A 19,433-nucleotide genomic window follows, 5' to 3' on the forward strand; every position below is an offset into this window, starting at 1 on the left:
GCATTTCAGCCTATAATTGCCACAGGAGCTCAGGGAAGGGGGGCCTCATGGACACCGCCGTACCAGTGTGTGATGGCCGGAGCACCAGTGCTACTGAAAACGGGGGGCTGGCCGTGTGACCAAACAGTGTAGAACGTCAGTTTTGGAATCTTGGTGCTGAGTGCACGCCCGTTCACCGAGCGTTTGTTCAACTTTTCTGAGTGTCTGAAAAGCATTATTAATACAACGTTGGGAGGTGAAGTTAAAAATAAAATCTGGTGACCCCTCGGAGCTGTCCTGGGCACAAGGCGCCTCGGGTGAGTAAATGAAAATCAGCTGTCCGGATCTGTGAGCCCACTTGGTGGAGACTGGGAGGGAGAAAGGCAGGCAGGGTGCACTGGGGGCGGCCGAGGAAGCAGCCCTTTCCTGACGGGTGGACACAGTGCTGGAACCCCAGCTCACAGAGGGGCTCGCGCGTGCAGCCAGGAAAGTGTGCGTCACTTGGAACATCTGTGCGGCACTTCTCCCGCCAGACAGGCCAGATCCCTCCCAGCCCTGCTTCCAGCAGCTGGGGGAGCAGGGCTACAAACAGTCACTCCGCTTTTAAAATGGAAAGTTTCAGTCCCAGGGTTTCCACAGGAACTTCTGGAGCTTGTGAAAGGTACCTTGCTACTCAAGAGCTGAATTAAACGGTAAAATTTCAGAACAGCTATAAAAGTGAGTCTCAAATGCCCTGAAAATAGCATGTGTGAGTGATTCATTGGATTCTAATGTCTTGTTTGGGTTTAACGGGTCATCCAGCACATTCAATAGGAGAGTATGGGTCAACACTTCGGCCAAACGCAGCGGGGGGCTGCTAGCTACAGTGCACAGTTCACTGGGGTACGGCTCCCTTGAAATTTAGTCAAATGGGAGTATACATGTGTATCTTAACTCTGGACAGAGGCTTAAATATTTTGAATATTCCTGAAGCTAATAAACATCTGTTGAGCACCTACTGTCTACCATGTGACTACTATGAAGTACAGAAAATACTGCCTTTTCTATGATACGTGAATTACGCAATTCCAGGAATGTGTCACACGCAAGCCTTTTGTAAGCACGATACGATCTCCTTACCTGTTCTTCTCTGTGAGAATCACTGGCGTCTTTACAGTCATGCAAATATCAAATCAGGGGCACAATTGAGACTCTATATTCAGCTGGTTAGGGATCACTATTAATTTTTTAAGTGGGTATAAATTGAACATGCCAGTGGTTTGGAAGGATATAAACTGAAAAATAAAGTTCACCTTCACACAGCACGCCCAGTCTCACTCCCCAGAGGTCACACTGATAACAGATTTTTGCATGCACTCCCAGCAAACTTTATAGAAATGCAAGTGTATATGTGGCCCCAGGCTGGCTGCCCCCTCCTCTGCCTGGCTGACTCTCTTTTGGCTCCATGCCATGCTTGACGCAAGGCTCAGCCCCTTGAACAGCTTTTACAAGAAATCTAATCAAACCAAAAACGGTCGGCTGTTTAAAGTATCATTAAGGATTGGTGGGATTCGGGAGAAGGGTCACATTGTCTGGCATCAGCATCTCTCTCTTAAACAAAACTGTGTCCACCATGTGTCTCCTTCATAGCTTTGCCAGCCCAGAACTGACCATTCTCTTCTTTGGCCCCTGTTCACTGCATCCAGCCCCGCCCCCCCCCCACAGCCTCAGTAATTCTGGTCATGCCTGTTCCAAGGTCACGCCTGTTCCAAGAGGCTTTGTGGGTCCCTACGTACAGTGCCAACTTTCTGTCCTCATTTCCCAGCCAACTGCTTCAAGTACAGTTTGCTCCAGCCACACTAGGACATACTTCAGTGTGGCCTCATTGTTTCCCACCGGAATGTCATGCACTTTCTAAAATATCCTCCCTGCCATAGGGCTCTGTGCATCTAGTTTAGCCCCCACTCACCCCCATCTCAACCCCTATTTTCTAAACTCACCCCAGTTAAGGTGTATTTGACCAGTCCCTTTTTGATGGACTTTGCAGTTACTTCTAGTTTTCTCCTGCAGTATTCAATAAACGATGTCATAATTAATATCACTGGAGTTATATCTGTGTGCACTTGTGAGTCTGTGGCCAACTCTTAGCAGAGCAATGTGTGAGTCAAGGACATGCATTTGCAATTGGATGTACCTTGACACATTGCTCTTCGAAGAGCGACACGAGTGCCCATGAATGTGCGCTCCCATACTCCTCTGCTTCCCACACCTCGGCTAACACTGGATATTACTAAACTATCATCATTACTAATCTAATAGCGAAAACTAGTATATCATCATTATTTTAATCTGCCCTTTTGTAATGATAAGAGGGGTTAAGCATCTTTTCATAATTTACTTGCCTTTTTTTTTCTCTATCAATCATATCAGTATTGATATCAGCAAAATCTATCTCCCATTAGAAAGGTCTTTTCCCTTTGCTCCCAGGACAGCTCCACCCTCTGAGTCTTTGGTACCCTGTTCTTGTCCCTTTGCTGGCTTCTTTTTCTTTACCCACCTCTGGAGTGTTGCTCTTCTCCAAGGCTCCTGCCTCACCCACTCCCTTAACCTCTCCCCTAGCCTCCAAGCCCACATACCCACATCCTCAAAAACAACCTCTACCTGGACATCTGCAGGAGCCTCAAAGGCAACACGCTGCCCCATGAACCTGCCCTTCCAATGGTCCCTTTTATGGTTAATGGGGTCTTCCATCCTGTCAGCCTCAGCCAATCAGGCACCAAGTCCCACAGAAACATGTTGCCCAGACATCTAAACTTTTCTCTCCTTCCCTTCGAGGTGCCTTAGCCCATGACATCATCATTTCTTGCTCTGAATGTCACACGCTTCCTACACTATTTCTCCTGCCATCGGCCTCTGTGCACTCAGCTTTATCCCCCGCTCTGTTGCCAGAGGTAGCTTCTCCAATAAGCATAACAATCCGCAAATGATGATGACACTTTATCTTACAAGGCGCTTACACAGAGTAAGTGACCATCTCTGTAAAATATACAGCTCATGCTAATTCCGCAATAAATATTAGGACTCCTACCTTTCTCCTAAAAAGTAAATCTGGGAGGATAAATCTCTTCGGACTGCATAATGAAGTCTAAAGACCCAGTGGCTTCTAAAAGCCTGACCGACCTCCCCCACCATGGCCTCACACCCTCTGCTCTAGTCAACCGAATTCTTCACTTTGCATGTCTCCACGCCTTCGCACAGACTGTTCCTGATACTGGAAACTTCCTTCCCCACACTTACTCCATTAGTGAGCTCCTTTGATTCTTTAAGATCCAGCTCAAACAGCACTTCCCCTATGATGCCAGGGCCCTGAATTCCTCTGGTCAGGTTCCTGGGCCCCTTCTCTGTGCCCCTTTATTTAATTACAACATTGCGTTGCAATTATTTGTTTACCTGCTTATCTCGGCAACAATACTGAGACAGGGTGCTTTAAAATGTGTGTGGAAGTAACAGGTTCCATGTGTTAAGAAGCACCTGGGGCCCTGGCCAGGTAGCTCAGTTGGTTAGAGCATCGTCCTGATACACGAAGGTTGCGGGATCAATCTCTGGTCAGGGCACATATAAGAAGCAACAAATAAATGCATAAATAAGTAGAACCAAAAAATTGATGTTTCTCTCTCTCTCTTTCTCTCTCTCTTTCCCCCCTCTGTCTCTCTCCTTCTTCCTTTCTCTCTTTCTAAAATTAATAAATTTAAAAAAACAGCACCCTGCATACCCTCCCCTCTTGTGGAGCCAGAGTTATGGGGAAAAGGCATAAAAGTAAGGCGGCACCACAACAGTGCACCAGGTGAGCGGAGCCCAGCCTCTCAGCCCCTGCCCGAGGCATGAGGCTAGTCGACGTACTTCCCGTTTAGACTCGTGTGGTCAGCCTCAGCAGCCGCCCAATCAATTAAAAACATAGAGGGACATCACACAAAGAAGGCAGAATGCAGTCAAGCTGCAAGTCAGTGTCAGAATTGGTAGCCAAAGCCAGGGGAGGGATAATCATTTCAGGAAAAGGAATGATACCTGGGAAGAGGGCAGGCATTGGAGTCAGATAAACTTAAATTCACCGTGCTACCTGGTGGAAACAAACGAACCCTGAAAAATGGCCGACTTATCAGAACAAAGGGCTGGTTGTACTTCCGGTCCACATCCACCAGGTCTACCACCGGGACAAGCCCCTCCTCCTCTCAGTCATGGGGACCTATACTGATGGCATGTGGCAGGTCGGGGCTCCCGCAAAGCAGACGTGAAAGGAAATGAACATGTGAGTGTTGTTAGGCAGTGCTCTTGGAATCCACACCTGTGAAAAAGAGAAGGAGATAGGATCGTGCAGAGGGAGCGAGGAACTACAGTGCAGGCCCACCAACAACCTCGGCCTAACCCAGGGGTCTCTGCAGCTTGAATAGCCAGCCCTTCAGAGCTGTCCCAGGTTGGGCCAAGATGGCTGGATCCTTATACCTCTGTGTCAGTCAGAGGTGGCCCATGCCAGGGGGCTCTGTGCAGCTGAAGCAATCAATCCCTTCAGGGACTGACCGCTGAAGGCCAACTGCAGAGGACAGCACTCTCAACCCCCAGGGCAAGAAGACTTTCATGGAAGGGGACCCGAACAACGCATGCGAGAGCCCGCCAAGCACAGGACTGGATAGTAGCTGCCCCCGCAGAACACGTGCCAAGGTGTCTCACCTTGGATTCTCTCCTGAGGCCAACCCTCAGCCTGGGGCGCAAATACAAGCAGCTTACTGGGGACTACAGAAGGGTGACAGGGAGGTAAGGCAAGCACGTAGATGCTCTAAAGAACAGGATGCTGCTGGGGCTCTGTGAGACAGACTGGAACAGGCCAGCTGCCGTCCCACCCAAGGGGCAGCAAAGCGATGGTATTTATCCACCAAAACCTGACTGGCACACGAGGCCATTCCTGGAGGCAGCCACGCCCTGGCAGTTTCAATGCGCCCGGCCCACTTGTGCAGTCACAGGTCTCTGCAGGAAGGAGCCACGGGAACGGTGGGCACCAGGGGAATGTGGGTCGAGCACTTCTCCCCAGTGTCTGCCACACCAGGGAGGAGAGAGCCTGTCAGGAGTGTCATGTTGCTTCAGCCCAGCAGGGGCACTGTCACATCCCTGAGCAGAGCTAGTTGCAAGGCCCACCCTTGATGGGGCTGGGACAGGGAGTCTGTCTGGCCCTGGGGAGGAAGGAAGGGGATATTGCTGAGCCCCATAAGGTCTAATACACCACCTCGCCCACCTACGAGCTGTGTGAGACTGCGTGGTTGCTTTACCTCCTGAGCCTCAACCCACTAACCTGTGAAGCGGGGAGAATCACACCTATGTCTAAGAGTGTAAGAAATGAAACTGATGCCCCGAAGAATCTACCCTAAGTCACAGTGCTGGTGCGATTCTGGTTCTAACCTTGAGTCACATGACAGATTCATGTTATTATTTTATACTTTATAACACAACTACATTACCTATATTCTTTTTATGTATCAAATATAGCATTAAAATAATAAAGGATACTTGCTTGACATATATTGTGAAATTCTAAGATGATTTCAAATATATAAGCATTTCTCTACATTTATATATTTCTAAATAGTCTATCAGTTTCTAGTACCTATTTGGCAATTAAAAAGCATCATAGACAAACAATGGGTTTGGAATGAGAGTTTCTCAGATAAAGAATCAGCTCAAGGAGAGGAGAGATGACCCATGCCTGTTGACTCACCGTGTAAACACAAGTCACAGTAATTTACTGAGAGCAAGACCTGTTTCCTGCTGAGCACTTCCAGCCCGGGCTCCAGAGCGAGACCCAGGGGAAAAGGTCCAATTCGCTCACATGGAATCTCTTTCCCTTCCCACCGACTTCTGACCGATGCTTGTTGCAATGTCATCAAAATGAGACACGGAAACTCCTCACCTGTCATAAGCTAGACAGAGCTTTTGAGATGCAAACCATATACATTCTCAGAGGAGAGGATTGAAAGGGAAGGAAAGTCACTTTCAAAGAACCATCCCCCTGCCTTCCTCTATACTCATGCTAAGCACACAGAGCTTTTGCAATCTGCTATGAAAACAGAATTTTAAAATAAACCCTAGTCTGCTCTCTCAAATCAGAATGTAGAGGGAAACGGATTTCTGTAAGGTGAATTTGTCCTCCCAAATTAGTTTCATTCACATACGCCCACACCCACACCCTCACATACACAGGCCTGTCCACAAAATGCAGCCTTCACGAACAGGCCAAATAGAGAACAAGCGAGGCCATCCTCAGCAGGAGAGAGACATCCGATAATTATGAGGACAGGCTTGAAGCTGCATAAAAACGAAGCTCTCAGAAGCCAGCAGATGGCACTTACTCATAATTTTTCCTATGATTTGTATTAATTGGTAAATATTCTTCATTCTGTCTTCCCAATAAAATGAATGACATGGTAATATGGCATAGTAACTAATGTTTTCCCTTTGAGATATTAAGTATGCTTGTTAACATAAAATTTCCCCACCTACAACACTAGCCCAAGACCGTTTTCTCCTGCGTGTATTTGTCATATCACGGCATGCATATGCATGCCCCCATATCTGTGTGCTTCCAAGCACGCCGCACATTGATGAATGTAGGAAGGAAGAGCTAACACCTCCGGTTATCTCCGGGAGCAAATCCAAATCAAGGGATTGTTGTCCCAAATCTAAGGGCCTCAAATAGTCACATAAAACCATTTAAACCACATTGTCTGCCGCAAATAGAAACGTAGAAATACCTCAGGGAGGCCCCGCTGGCAATTTCCTTCAAGGCTTCTATTACAAGAATTAGCCAGGTCAGTGACCCCTCCCAGGCTGTTCCACCTCACCTGCCTATTCATTTCCTGGCCCCGCCCACCACCTCCCTTCACTGTGACTGTCCTCTCCCTCCTTCGCCCCACACTTGCGCAATGCTGCTCCTGTGTCTGCTGTCTACTTCCCTTTCTCTTTCTGCTTCTCTGGTTTTCTTCCATCTCTTCTCCTCCCCCTTAAGCGCTGGTGTCGGCTTCCTAAGTCTTAGAGGGACAGATGCTGTACCAGTCAGGGTTCTTGGTTTCTGACACCAGAAATTGACTCTGTTAAGTAGGGGAAAAAAAAGTTGGAAAGTGATCAAGTAGTTCACAGACTCCACAGGAAGCATGGAGAATCTGGCTCGGCCAAGAGACAAGAACCGAAGGAAACTGGCACTAGAGAAGACGGCCAAGGTCACACTACTGAAAACCACCCATTTGGGACAGTGCCACCGGCACCATGGCCACCAGCCATACCGCTGCCACTTGACTCTACTGAAAAAGCATGCACTCATCCCCAGGGTTGGTTGCGTTCCCTACAGACCTCCAGTCCAGGCTCAATACTTGCTCTGCAAGAGCACAGCCGCAGCTCCAGCTCAGACGAAAGGGGGGGTGAGGGTGCAACGCCGGGCGCTGAGTAATCCATCTAGAAAGCAGGAGAAAGCTGATCTCAAGAAACACTGGAGATTAGGAAGTACCATGTCTCGCAGACACCATTCATTTTAAACCCACCTTACTCCTGGTACACAGATGGGGAAGTCTGTACTTCTGAATGGGAATAACTTGGGGGAAAGGAAAGCTATTGGGCAGTATATACACATCAATTATGCCAAGTCTGGAAAGACCACGTATAAAGGGAAATGTCGCCGATGCTCTAGCTCTGAGCAGTGGACTCAGTTATTTCAAGCGTACTTTGTCCTAGACAAAGCTAGGAGCTGCCACTACTAATGTGAACATCCTTTGTTTTCAGGTTCTATTTAGCCAGTTTAAATTCCAGCTTCTAAACCGTATTCCTTTGACCTCCTACTTCTTAACCCTTAATGGAATAAGAACGGCTCTACTTTCCAGGGATGAAATTTGTAACATGATTCCTGGCTTGGTGCGGGGGCCTCTGTCCTCATCCTGCCAGCTGGTCCCAATTATGAGCTGGTTTGGGAAATTTGAGAGTGTGGAGGAAATCTGGGCAGCGGGAGCGTTTTCTAAGCACTTCCCTGAGGATCCCAAGCCCTCCTAGAACTAATGGATCCTTTAATGCTCTGAATCATGAGGTGACTTTTGCTGGTTTTCCAAAAAAAGGAAATAAACTATATAAATAAGAACCCTTGGTGGCGAGCCTGATAACCACTGCCAGCGCAGAGTGAAAAATGAAGGCAGCTGTCTCCGTCACGTGGGCAAAGCTCCAACTTTGCCCACATCTTCTTGGCGATTGCCTCGCTTTTCCTGTGCTTTCACAGTGGGCCTGTGTTGCTGCAAGTTTCCTCTGTGACAGGTGACACCAGGCAAGTCTTTGGGGAGCTCCCGCCCAATTTTAAAGGGCCGCACACTTATCTGAGCTCAAGGTTATGGTTTTCCGATTTAATGTTGATTGAGCATCTATTAGACCAAGGCACTGACGATTCTCAGTTCAGAACCTGGTCAGGCTCGCTACCTAGTAAGATGGGTCTCATCCAACCAGCGGCATTGCAAGGCGGTGGAGGGTGGAAGATCAGCCGCTGGCTGGAAAGGGCCTTTTGTCCCTGACATTGTTTAGAATTGCCATGGTGCATGGTGATAATACAAACCAGATGGTATTTAGTTGGTCGTATTACTATTTTTAAACTCTGTCAACTAGGCACTCGGGCTGACTTCTCCCAGGGGCCCCCTTGCCATACTCCTCTGCTCCAACCACTCACTGAGCAGGTGCAGGAGAAAATTACATTTGAAGGTGTAAATGTCACCGGAAGACAAGTGCCCCGAGCTGAGTGGGCCTGAGTTCCACTGGTTACACTTGATCTTTGTGGTGCCTGGCTGAAGCACTCCCCTCACCCCCACCCCTTGAGACACATCATCGGCATGTGTGAGCCAGCTCTTTTTCTCACTAAGTTATTATTAAATTTCATGTCTTTGGGCCCAAGGGTCCTCATGGGGAGAGTGTGGATAAGAAAAGTCCTTCCTAGGCCCTGGCCAGGTAGCTCAGTTGGTTGGGGCATCGTCCTGGTATGCCTGGGTTGTGGGTTTGATTCCCAGTCAGGGCACATAGAAGAATCAACCAATGAATGCATCACTAAGTGGAACAACAAATTAATGTCTCTCTCCCTCTATCTCAAATCAATACATTTTTTAAAAAGTCCTTCCTAGAAGGATTGTTGTTTCACACACGGAAGAAATGGAAGGCACAAGTAAAGCACCTGGCACACGGTAAGCGCTCAGTACACATGAGCTGTTATTTCATCATTATTTTATTAGAAGACTTAATGGTATGGCGCATGATTCCAAGGAACAATTTTTAAATCTTCCCATAAAATTCAGTCCAAGCTCATGCATTAGAAAAATCGTAAGTGACCAAGAAAGAGACGTCAGAGCGCAGGAGGTGGACAAGGCTGCACCCAGGTCGGCCATATCAATGCAGGCGCGACCCCGAGGGCCCCTTGCCTGAGCACTGCTGGCCACCCTGACCGACCCAGGAGTGCTCACCGGGGCGGCGGGGTGGGGGGCGGGTCTTAGGCCCTTTCCTCACTCTGCTGTGACCATTGATCACCATCACCCGCTGATGTTTCTTGTCCAAATTATTACACTCATGATTGCCAGATGGTGACTTTCTGCTACCGGTATTTCCCTGCATTTATTAGCTGACTTTTTACTATAAGAAATAATACTGTTCCCATTTACTTGTTTATATGACTGTATCTATATGGACCCAAAGACTTCTATTTTACTCAGTGGTTTGTTATCTCGTTTCCCTGACTCAGCCCTGACATCGGCGATCTATGCGAGGAACCAAGGTTCTCCGCAGGGGAGAGCGGTGCGGTGCGGGAACCAAGACCTGAGCACTAAGTGCACTCATTGCTAGCGGGATGTCAGTCCTCCTAGGTTCCTGCACCACACAGAGCCAGGAAATACATACGTGTATGTGTACGCACACACACACTCACATCTGTTTGCATTTCTCTAGCTGTTTCTCTATCCGTCCGTCACTTAGGCTGACCCCATCCTTTACACCGACAGCTCCAGTTTCCGTCCCACTCCTTGAAGCTTGTTTTCATTCCCCCTTGCCATATTTGTGCCCCCACCTTCAACAGCGGTAGACCTGCCTCCCACCTTCTCAATCTGCCTGTAGGTAGCCACTCTCTGGACACCACTGGGTCACTGCCTCATTCCTCCTGGAGCTTATGCCCTCTGAACTGGGTACCTACCTTGTCCAGGTTTTTTGATGAAGAAAGAAAGCAGGGAAGCCAATAAATGTTTTTCAAAGACAGGAAGATAAAAGAAGAGAAGGGAATGGAAAGGAAGGGGAGGACAGGAGGAGAATTGGGTTACCTTTTGATTTGCATATTGAATAGAGCACTCCGGCAGATTTGTAGAAAAAGAACTGAATAGGAACAAGAATGGATTCTCCTCTTCCTCATCCTGGCATCCGTTGCCCTAGGTAGCATGCTTTAAGAAAAGCTCTACAGAAACGTTTAGAGAAGGAAGTGGGGGCAGGGAGGTGACAAGAAGGAGGGATGGAGACTGGAGGCTTCCCCAGAGGGATACACCATGAACTAAACTGTGTTTTTCTTTCCTGAAGTTGCTGCTCTCTGTGTAGTATAGGACAGAAAAATCAAGCTGAAGTGTGTCTTTCTTGTCCTGGGAAGAACCTCTTCAGTGGCTTCCTGCAGTTGTTACATAAATGTAGTGGTGTTAGGCCCCCTGTCCTGTAGAAGGGCAAATCATACTGATTCCTTATTCAGCAACAAATCACTCACAGTCTCTTAGTTATACGCATATAGGACAAGTCAGCCCTTTGTCCTGGGAGGCGTTGTGACGGGATGTGTTTTCTTTCATGGAGTTTTAGACTATGGCACTATCAGCAGTTTTCAGCTATACCTATGAGTTAGACTGTCCAGCTACTGGGCTCTTCGTACCATAAGACCCTAGGTTTCTTGATCATTGACTTCACCTTTCTGGCACAGCCACTCTCAGCACAGCCAATGCACGAAACGGACACTTGCATCAGGCTGGCACAGCCACGCTGCAGCATACAGAGGGAGCTGCCAGTTAAGACGGACCTGGAAAACAAACTCACCACCTGCTACAGAAACCTCTGCAGAGTTGTTACTCTGTTTCATAAGGAAGTTATTTTCTTGCGAAATGTGCCTCACTTTCACTCCATTTTTTTTAAACTATGCAACCTTTGCATAGTTGTTAGTTACTCTGTTTTAGTGGAGTTACCTCCTTATAAAATGCGCCTCACTTTTACTCCACTTTTTTAAAGTGCTTTCAAATGTACTTCAGAAGCGTGCTGGAAACTCCGATCCCGGAGTGGCCAGGTGATTTACAGTAGGGTCTGAGTGCCACATTGCCCCTCAGTGGGCACAGATCTCCGTGAATGTTACAAATGCACCCAAGCACACTGTAAACAAATTTGTAAACAGCTGTGCAGTTTCTAAGCCCACGTTTTCTCAGTGAAGTCACTGTAGAGACTAGGGTGTATTAATGACTTCAGGGCCTTTACATGAATCACTTAAAACATGGATTTATCTGTACTGAGGTAAAGAGAAGTTGCCGCTCAATTATACACAGTTGCCAATGAAGACTTTTATTCAAGCTTAAAGTAAAAAGTAATTTTAGTCAAGAAAAATGGAGTACCAGGTGAACTGCAACATACAGTGTCACAATATGATGGGATTCCTTTTACCCTTCCCCTCTCTCACTCCCTTCCTTCCCCATCTTTCCCATGCAGACCTGACAATCCCGTGCCTCCCATGAGGGAAGGGATTCGAGTTTGTGTCCTGGCTCCCTGAGGTTCCAATCAGGAGTCCATGGCGAGGCGGCATGACTCAGGGGCTAGGCAGTACAGTTCCCATGAGGTTAGACACTGTCTGGCTTTTCTAGCCCTCAGTATCAAGATTTACCACATGGTCGGATCTTCCTTAACTCGGACAGGTCCACCAGGTGGCACAGGCTGGCACCTGGAAAGTGGCTGTGTACGTGTGGACAGAAGAGCTGGCTGGGAAGAGCTATACACCAGTGGTGTTCTGGAGCTGGCTCATACAAGCTTGCAAGAACCGACTGTTAATATTTCAGAAATTCTGCGAGCCAGTTGTTAAGTAGTACAGCCACTTGCAAATATTAAGTTATGTAAACTTTCCACTAAACGAGTACATACAAAGGTAGTCGGCCTTGGCCGGACAGCTCAACTGGGTAGAGCATCGTATTGACACGTTAAGGCTGCAGGTCTGGCCCCCCGGTCGGGGCGCGTACAGGGAGCAGCCAAAGAGTGCATAAATAATTGGAACCACAAATTGATGATGTCTCTCTCTCTCTCTCTCTCTCAAATCAATTTAAGTTTGTTTCTTTTTAAATTTTTGAAGATGGCAGCATAGGCAAACACGGTTTGCATCCTTACACAACGACATCAAAATTACAACCAAATTATAGAACCATCACTCAGAACTGTCAGAAATTGAGTTGAATGGAAGTCTCACAACTGTGAAATTAAAGAAGCCACATCTATCCAGACAGGCATGAGGGACGGAGGTACAGGATGGGCTGGTCCCACATGCAGGTGTGGTGGGTAAAAATTCAGGAGGAATATCTCAGGAGGGAGAGTCCCAACCCATACCGGTCCCCCAGCTCAGGGTTTCAGTGCCAGGAAGGTAAGTCCCTATAACTTCTGGCTGCAAAGACCAGCGGGGATGGAGTCTGTGGAAGAAATTTCTGGAGTCCTAAGCAGTTCCTCTTAAAGAACCCACACATGAACTTGATCAGACTCACTTTCTCTAAGCTCCAGCACTGGGGTAGCAGCTTGAAAGGCACCAGTGGCCCCAGGCCTGAAGTCTGCCTAAAGCACTCCCCTCACTTCTTGCTGAGTAGCCCCAGGCCTGGCACCAGCAGCAGCCAATCTAGGTTCACAGCTTGGCTTCACCTGGGAATCTCTAAGCCCCACACAAGTAGCAGCCATCTCAGACTGCCTTATAGCCCAGGCAGGGTGAACCCAGGCAACACACAGGTGGAGGCTGACATTGGCCAGCACCACCCAGGAAACCCCAGGGCCTGCATACCCAGTGGGCAGCTACAGACCACACAGGAGCACCACCACCCTGCCCCTGCACAGCTGATCCTCCACAGAGGGCAGAGGTTGGTGGTCAGCGGTCATAGCTAATCCTTGCAGCTGACTGGCCTGGGTAAGTCCCTCCCATTGATCTGCCAACAGCAACCAAGGCTCAACTACAAGAGGAGGATATACTCAGCCCACACAAAGGGCACACCTTGAGTACCCAGCTTGGGTGATAGGGGAGGCTGTGCCACTAGACCCCACAGGGCCCCTACTACATTAGGTCACACTACCAAGACACAGAGTCAAAGCAGCTCTACCTAATACATAGAAACAAACACTGAGAGGCTGCCAAAATAAGCAAAGAAACGTGGCCCAAATGAAAGAACAGATGAAAACTCCAGAAAGCTAAATGAAATGGAGAAAAGCAACCTATCAGATGCAGAGTGCAAAACACTGCTTATAAGGAAGCTCAAGGAACTTAGTGAAGACCTCAAAGATCCAGTCAGAAACAAAGGATACACTAAGTGAAATAAAGAGCAATTTACAGGAAAACAACAGTAGAATGCATAAAGCTGAGAATCAAATGAATGATTTGGAACATAAGGAAACAAAGCAACCAATCAGAACAAGAAGAAAAAAAGAATCCAAAAAAATGAGGATAGTGTAAGTAGCCTCTGGGACAACTTCAAGCACTCCAACATTCACATCAGGGGTACCAGACAGAGAAGAGAAAGAGCAAGAAATTGAAAATCTATTTGAAAAAATGATGACAGAAAACTTCCCTAATTTGGCAAAGAAAATAGACATGCAAGTCTAGGAAGCACAGAGAGTCCCAAACAAGATGGATACAAAGAGGCACACTCCAAGACACATAATTAAAATGCCAAAGTTTAAAGATAAAGAGAGAATCTGAAAAGCAGCAGGAGAAAAGAAGTTAGTTACCTACAGGGGAGTTCCCATAAGACTGTCAGCTGATTTCTCAAAAGAAACTTTGCAGGCTAGAAGGAATTGGCAAGAAATATTCAAGGTCATGAAAAGCAGAGACCTACAGCCAACATTGTTCCACCCAGCAAAGATATCACTTAGAATCGAAGGGCAGATAAAGAGCCTCCCAGACAAGAAAAAACCAAACAGTTCATCATCATCAAATTCTTATTATATGAAATGTTAAAGGGACTTACTTAAGAAAAAGAAGATCAAAACTACGAACAATAAAATGGCAATAAATACATATTTATCAACAATTGAATCTAAAAAACAAACTAAGCAAACAAGAAGAACAGAAACAGAATCATGGATACAGAGAGCATTTTGATGGTTGCCAGATGGGAGGGAGAGGTGGGGGAATGGGTGAAGAGGCGAGGGCATTAAGAAGTGCAAGTAGGTACTTACACAACAGCCATGGGGATATAAAGTACAGTATAGGAAATGGGGTAGCTAAAGAACTTATAAGCATGACCCATGGACATGAACAATGTTGGGGGGATTGCCAGAGAGAGTGGGAGGTCCTGGATGAAGGGCAGCTAAGGGGGAAAAAATTGGGACAACTTTAGAATTAAAAATAAGATAGAATTAAAAATAAAATCCATTTAAAAAAGGTAATCAATACTCAAAACTCATTACTTACTAATTAATTTACCACAGTTTACTATTATCTATGCCCTTGAGGTCATTTACATCTATTGTCTCCATATGGTGACAAGTTTATACATAAAGGTGAGCTACTATGCATTCCTATCTCGCCTTCAGTGATGTCACACTGGGAACTTGAAACCACTCATGGAGGCAGCATTTACACCACAGGAATTGGCAAACTATTAATCTGAGCTTCCCTCTAAGCCCATAACTCCCCAGAGGAGCCAGTTATTAAACGTTTAGCAGCACACCCCTTGAGAGACACACCCCTGGCTAACCCTTGAGACATTCCTTCATTCCCTCTTTCCTGGCTGAGACGAGTTACGCTGTGATGTCCTCATGACGGAGCACACACTGAAGGGTCTGGGGCAGTGGACTCAGAACTACCTTGATTCTCCTGGTTTGAATGATTCTGGACTGCTTCAACTTCCTGAAATTCTTAACTTCCACCAAAATGACTCAACTGCTATTAAGTTGTTGATTTAGCTTTGCTTCTACCAAGTTTCTAGTCATGTTGAGGCAATATTATTTCTCAGCCCAAATCTCTGCTGTTGTGTGTCCATGAGATGTCCAACATCCCTTGAGGAAGCAACAGAATTGAGGGACCCCAGGAGATTTCTGAGCAGTCCTGTCCATTGGGTTGAGAATATCCACCATTAAGCATAATTCTGGTGAGTGGGCCAATCCTCAGAAAGATGCTATCACAAGACAAGGCAGGTCACCCTGGATAGAACCTGTTGCTATTACAAGAGGCGGGTACTTTGCATAACTTCCATGCTTTAAACATGAGCCATGTTGGCCCAGCAAGCCTCTCTCTGCCCAGTGAGCTTGCTAAGAGAGGACTGAACAGAACTGGGTGGCTGTTTGCACTCTAGGATCCCTGGACACAAAATGTTGGTTACAGATTTGGAAGGTGAAATGCTGGCTTCTTCATTTGGACTTCCAGCTATAAGCAACATAGGGGATCCTGAATGATACCCTCTGGGAACCAACTGTGCCCATTAATTGCATCTTCAACTGTAGAGAGAGACAGGCTACTTCGATAGGAAAAGGAAGGAAGGAAGGAAGGAAGGAAGGAAGGAAGGAAGGAAGGGAAGAAAGGAGAGAGGAAGGAAGGAGGGAAAGGAGGGAGAGAGGGAGGAAGGAAGGAAGGAAAGGAGGGAAGGAGGGAGAGAGGGAGGGAGGGAGAAAGAAAGGAAGGAAATAAAATAGAAAATTAGAAAGGAGTACCAAATATTCTCTGAGGGAATATTTCTACAGTATCCTTCTATAGTATCTTCCATCTCAATTCACAGTGTCTTCAGTTTTCGGTGGCTCGGGTCTTGGTATCATTCTTGACTCCTCTCTCCCAACCCAAATTCAGTCCATCATCACCTACAATTTCAAAATAAACCCAGAATTCAAACTCTTCTTCACCATTTACCACGGCCACCACTAGATCCAAGCCGCCATTATCTCTGTCCCACATGGTCGCAAAAGCCTGTTTCTGCCTTCGCCTTCTTTGTTTTGAACTGAGTGATCTTATTATGTCACAAGTGAAATGACAATATTCTTCAGCTCAAAGTCTTCTAGTGGCTCCCACCGCAGCCAGAATGAAGGTCAGAGTCTTTTCTTTGACCTTTGAGGCCCTGCTGACTGGACCCCCATCCTCTTTAACATCCATTCTAGCTGCTTCCCTCTTGTTCCCTCTGTCCCAGCTACATTTGCCTCTGTATTCTTAACTCTCCCAGACACGCTCCTACTTCAGAGCCTGTGGAGTCACTGTCGTTCCCCCAGGGCACTGTTTCCCAGGAAGCCACATGGCTAACTTCCCACTGTGCTTAGTTCTTAACTCAAAAAGTATCTTCTCAGTGAGCCTTCCTCAGCAAGCCTAGCCAAACCTTCCCCATCCTCCCACACTTCATACTCCTCTTTTCTACTTTATTTTTTATTTTTGGCTTTTATTCATATTTGTGTATTTTTTTATTGATGGTCTCTTCCACTAGCCTGTGGGTCTGCGAGAGCACAGATTTTTGTTTTGTCCACTTTCCAGATTCTAGAACAGTGCTTTGTGGGTGGAGGGAAGGCAGGAAGGAAGGCGTGGTGGTGAGAGAAAAGGAACTGGAAGCTTAAAAGAGAAAGAAAAGAGGGAGGGAAGGAGAGGAGAGAAAAGGAGGAAGAGAGGGAGAAAGGGACCACAGCCTCCATTCCTGAGTGTGACGGTGGCACGATAGCCCCCCGTGTAAAACCCGTACTTCCCTGCCTGACTCTGCTTTCCCCTTCTCCCTCCAGTTGCACGATGACCCGGCTTGGAAGGAGTCCATCCGACAGTGCACATCAGAACTGGACTGCCCTTGGCAGAATCTTACACTTTGTATCCCAGGTTCAAGTCAGAGCCAAGGCATATTTCCAAGGGAAAAACAACACAGCACTTTATCTTGATGTAGCTCTTCCCCTTGGTAATTTCAAAGCAGCTTTATAAACAAGCACTATCATTGTAAAAAGAGAGGAAATGGAAGGGGACTGGTGACATTTAGGTGACCAATGGCAAAGTCATTGAATTAATGTTATAGTGACGTATAACAGGTGATTATGTAATGATGTGGAAGTAGGAGCAGGCTTCAACTGCATCAAATTACAAATATAATTTGGAAGAAATAGAATATAAAAATTTCCACATCAAAACTAAAGCCAATGGAGATTTAAGGAGTTAAGAAATAAAAATAGATTTATACCAAATTAGAGACAACAAAATTTAAAAGTCGTTAGGATACGAAGAATGGATTTGCTTTTTAAAGAGTTTGGGACAGTTCAGTCATTTTCCAGGGCCGCAGGTTTTCTGTGCCAGGTGGGCAGTTTTTCCTGAACCAGCCCGGCATGTGGTTGTCTAATGAGGGGGCTTTGCCGACAAGCCTTCTGGCTAAAACCAAGAGAATTAGGTGAGTGTATGTTCCTGAAGTTCCAGTGCCTTGATACGAAGGGAGAGGCTGCCGTGTTTCCCCGCAGATACTGCCGAAGCCACGGATGGTGTCACAGAACGCAGGCCGCTCCGGAAGCTAACGGATCAGAGGGTGAGGCAGCATCACATTTACTCCAACCCATGTCCTCTCTGGACCACTTCCGGCCTCTCACAAGTGCCCATTTCAGAAAAACTGGGTAACTCAAGAAGTAACTTCTCATGCATTAGTTAGGGTTGGGTCTGGCAGCGGGAGGGTGAATTCTCCTTACCCCTCTTTCCTGCCAGAAAAAAAAAGTGGCTTAAACAACATAGAAGTTCACTTCTCTCTCATATAAACATGGACAAGTAGTTCAGAGACTGTAAAGTTCCTTCCGCAGTATCAGGAAAGACTCCTTTTCCTTAATTTTTTGCCTTGTATAATCTTCAGTTCCCAAATCATCTCGTAGTCCAAAATGGCTGCTTGAGCTCCAGCCATCAGTGCGGTGGGGCGAAAGGGGAAAAAGACAACGAGAACGGAACACCTCCTTCCCTTTAAGAGCACTCGCTAGAAGTTGCTCACACTATTGCTTATACCCAATTAACCGAACCTAAAACGGAACCAGGAAGACTGGGAAGTGGAGTCTTTCAAGAGCAAACACTGGCTAAATACTAATGGCACCAATACTACGAAACAGAGGGCAGACAAAGGTCTTGAGACAGTTGTGAGTTTCTGCCACAATTTATCCCTTTGACCTTCCAAAAATATATGTGTACCCTTCTTCCCCCTCGCAGGATACTCTCCCCCCCCAAAGGAGGAAACCCCAAAATCTTACCAAGGAACCGCCTCCAGTTCAAATTCAAGATCTCTGGATGGTGTGTAGTCTCCCTGTTTGAGTTCAGATTGAGTCCACGGTCTTGCAAACCACAAACGAAAAGACGAATTATCTGCCCCCACCAAGCTGCACATACAGTGATGGAGTGAGAAGAGTGAAGCCACAATGAAAACTACCATTTAGCAAACGGGAAACCCCCAGAAGTCCCAATCCACAGCAATGACCAAGTCCCGCTGAGCAGGAATAGAGCAGACTCTCTTCTCCAACAGAGGAGGTCAGCTGGCTGTCCTCTGGGTGGTGTTCCGCGTCCATTATCCTGCATGGGCTGCCGCAGCTGAGCCAGGAAGTGGCCAGTATGCCCTTTGGGGGGTGCATAGCTTTCAAAGTCTGTTTCCTGCTGATGCAAATTTGGAGGCACAGGGGTTGCTTTAGACATCAAAGAGTCACGGGCTTTTGCAGGTTCAGCTTACGGTTTCTTTGGCAATGCAGTTCCCCAGAACCTCAGTGGGCCCCTCTTCCCTGTGTCTTCTGTCACTTCCATCACAAGTAAGCACCACCAAAGACCTTGTCTAAAAATCATTTTAAACCTGAGGACTCAGGTCTTTCACTTACAGACCTTTGTCCTCTGCTACCCTTCACCCCACTTTAATGGCAGTTAGTTAGGGCTATCCGAAACAATACATTCTGGAGGGAAAATAACATCTTTAATTGGATAACTGCTATGTTGTCTTCACTTGTCCAGCAGAGAAGTTTTAATGGCACCTACCTGCATGGGACTTTCTGTAGCTTTAGCATTGCTGCCTAGGATGGGACCTTTTAGGGGCTCAGAACATTTATATTTTTCACATTTAAGTTTCCAAACCGCACAGCACTGCTGGTCAAGTTCGAGGGCAGGCCAGAGGCAGGAAGCATATATCCCCACCACTTTCCCAACATCTTAGAAACTGGGTGGACTTAGCTTAGAATCCCACCGCTCAAGGATGTTAGGGTTGTGTGATGACACT

General features: G+C 46.9%; 1 long non-coding RNA gene across 1 annotated transcript in view; it reads right to left on the reverse strand.

Annotated features, from left to right (window-relative positions):
• Nucleotides 1–18,749, reverse strand: part of LOC128779686 (uncharacterized) — a 32,229-nt gene extending 13,480 nt beyond the window's left edge. Inside the window, exon 1 of the long non-coding RNA XR_008425766.2 lies at nucleotides 18,430–18,749. This is a non-coding gene — a long non-coding RNA (uncharacterized lncRNA). The remainder of the gene's footprint in view (nucleotides 1–18,429) is intronic.
• Nucleotides 18,750–19,433: the final 684 nt, after the last annotated feature.

Source organism: Desmodus rotundus, chromosome 12, assembly GCF_022682495.2.
Source record: "Desmodus rotundus isolate HL8 chromosome 12, HLdesRot8A.1, whole genome shotgun sequence".
Taxonomy (NCBI): domain Eukaryota; kingdom Metazoa; phylum Chordata; class Mammalia; order Chiroptera; family Phyllostomidae; genus Desmodus; species Desmodus rotundus.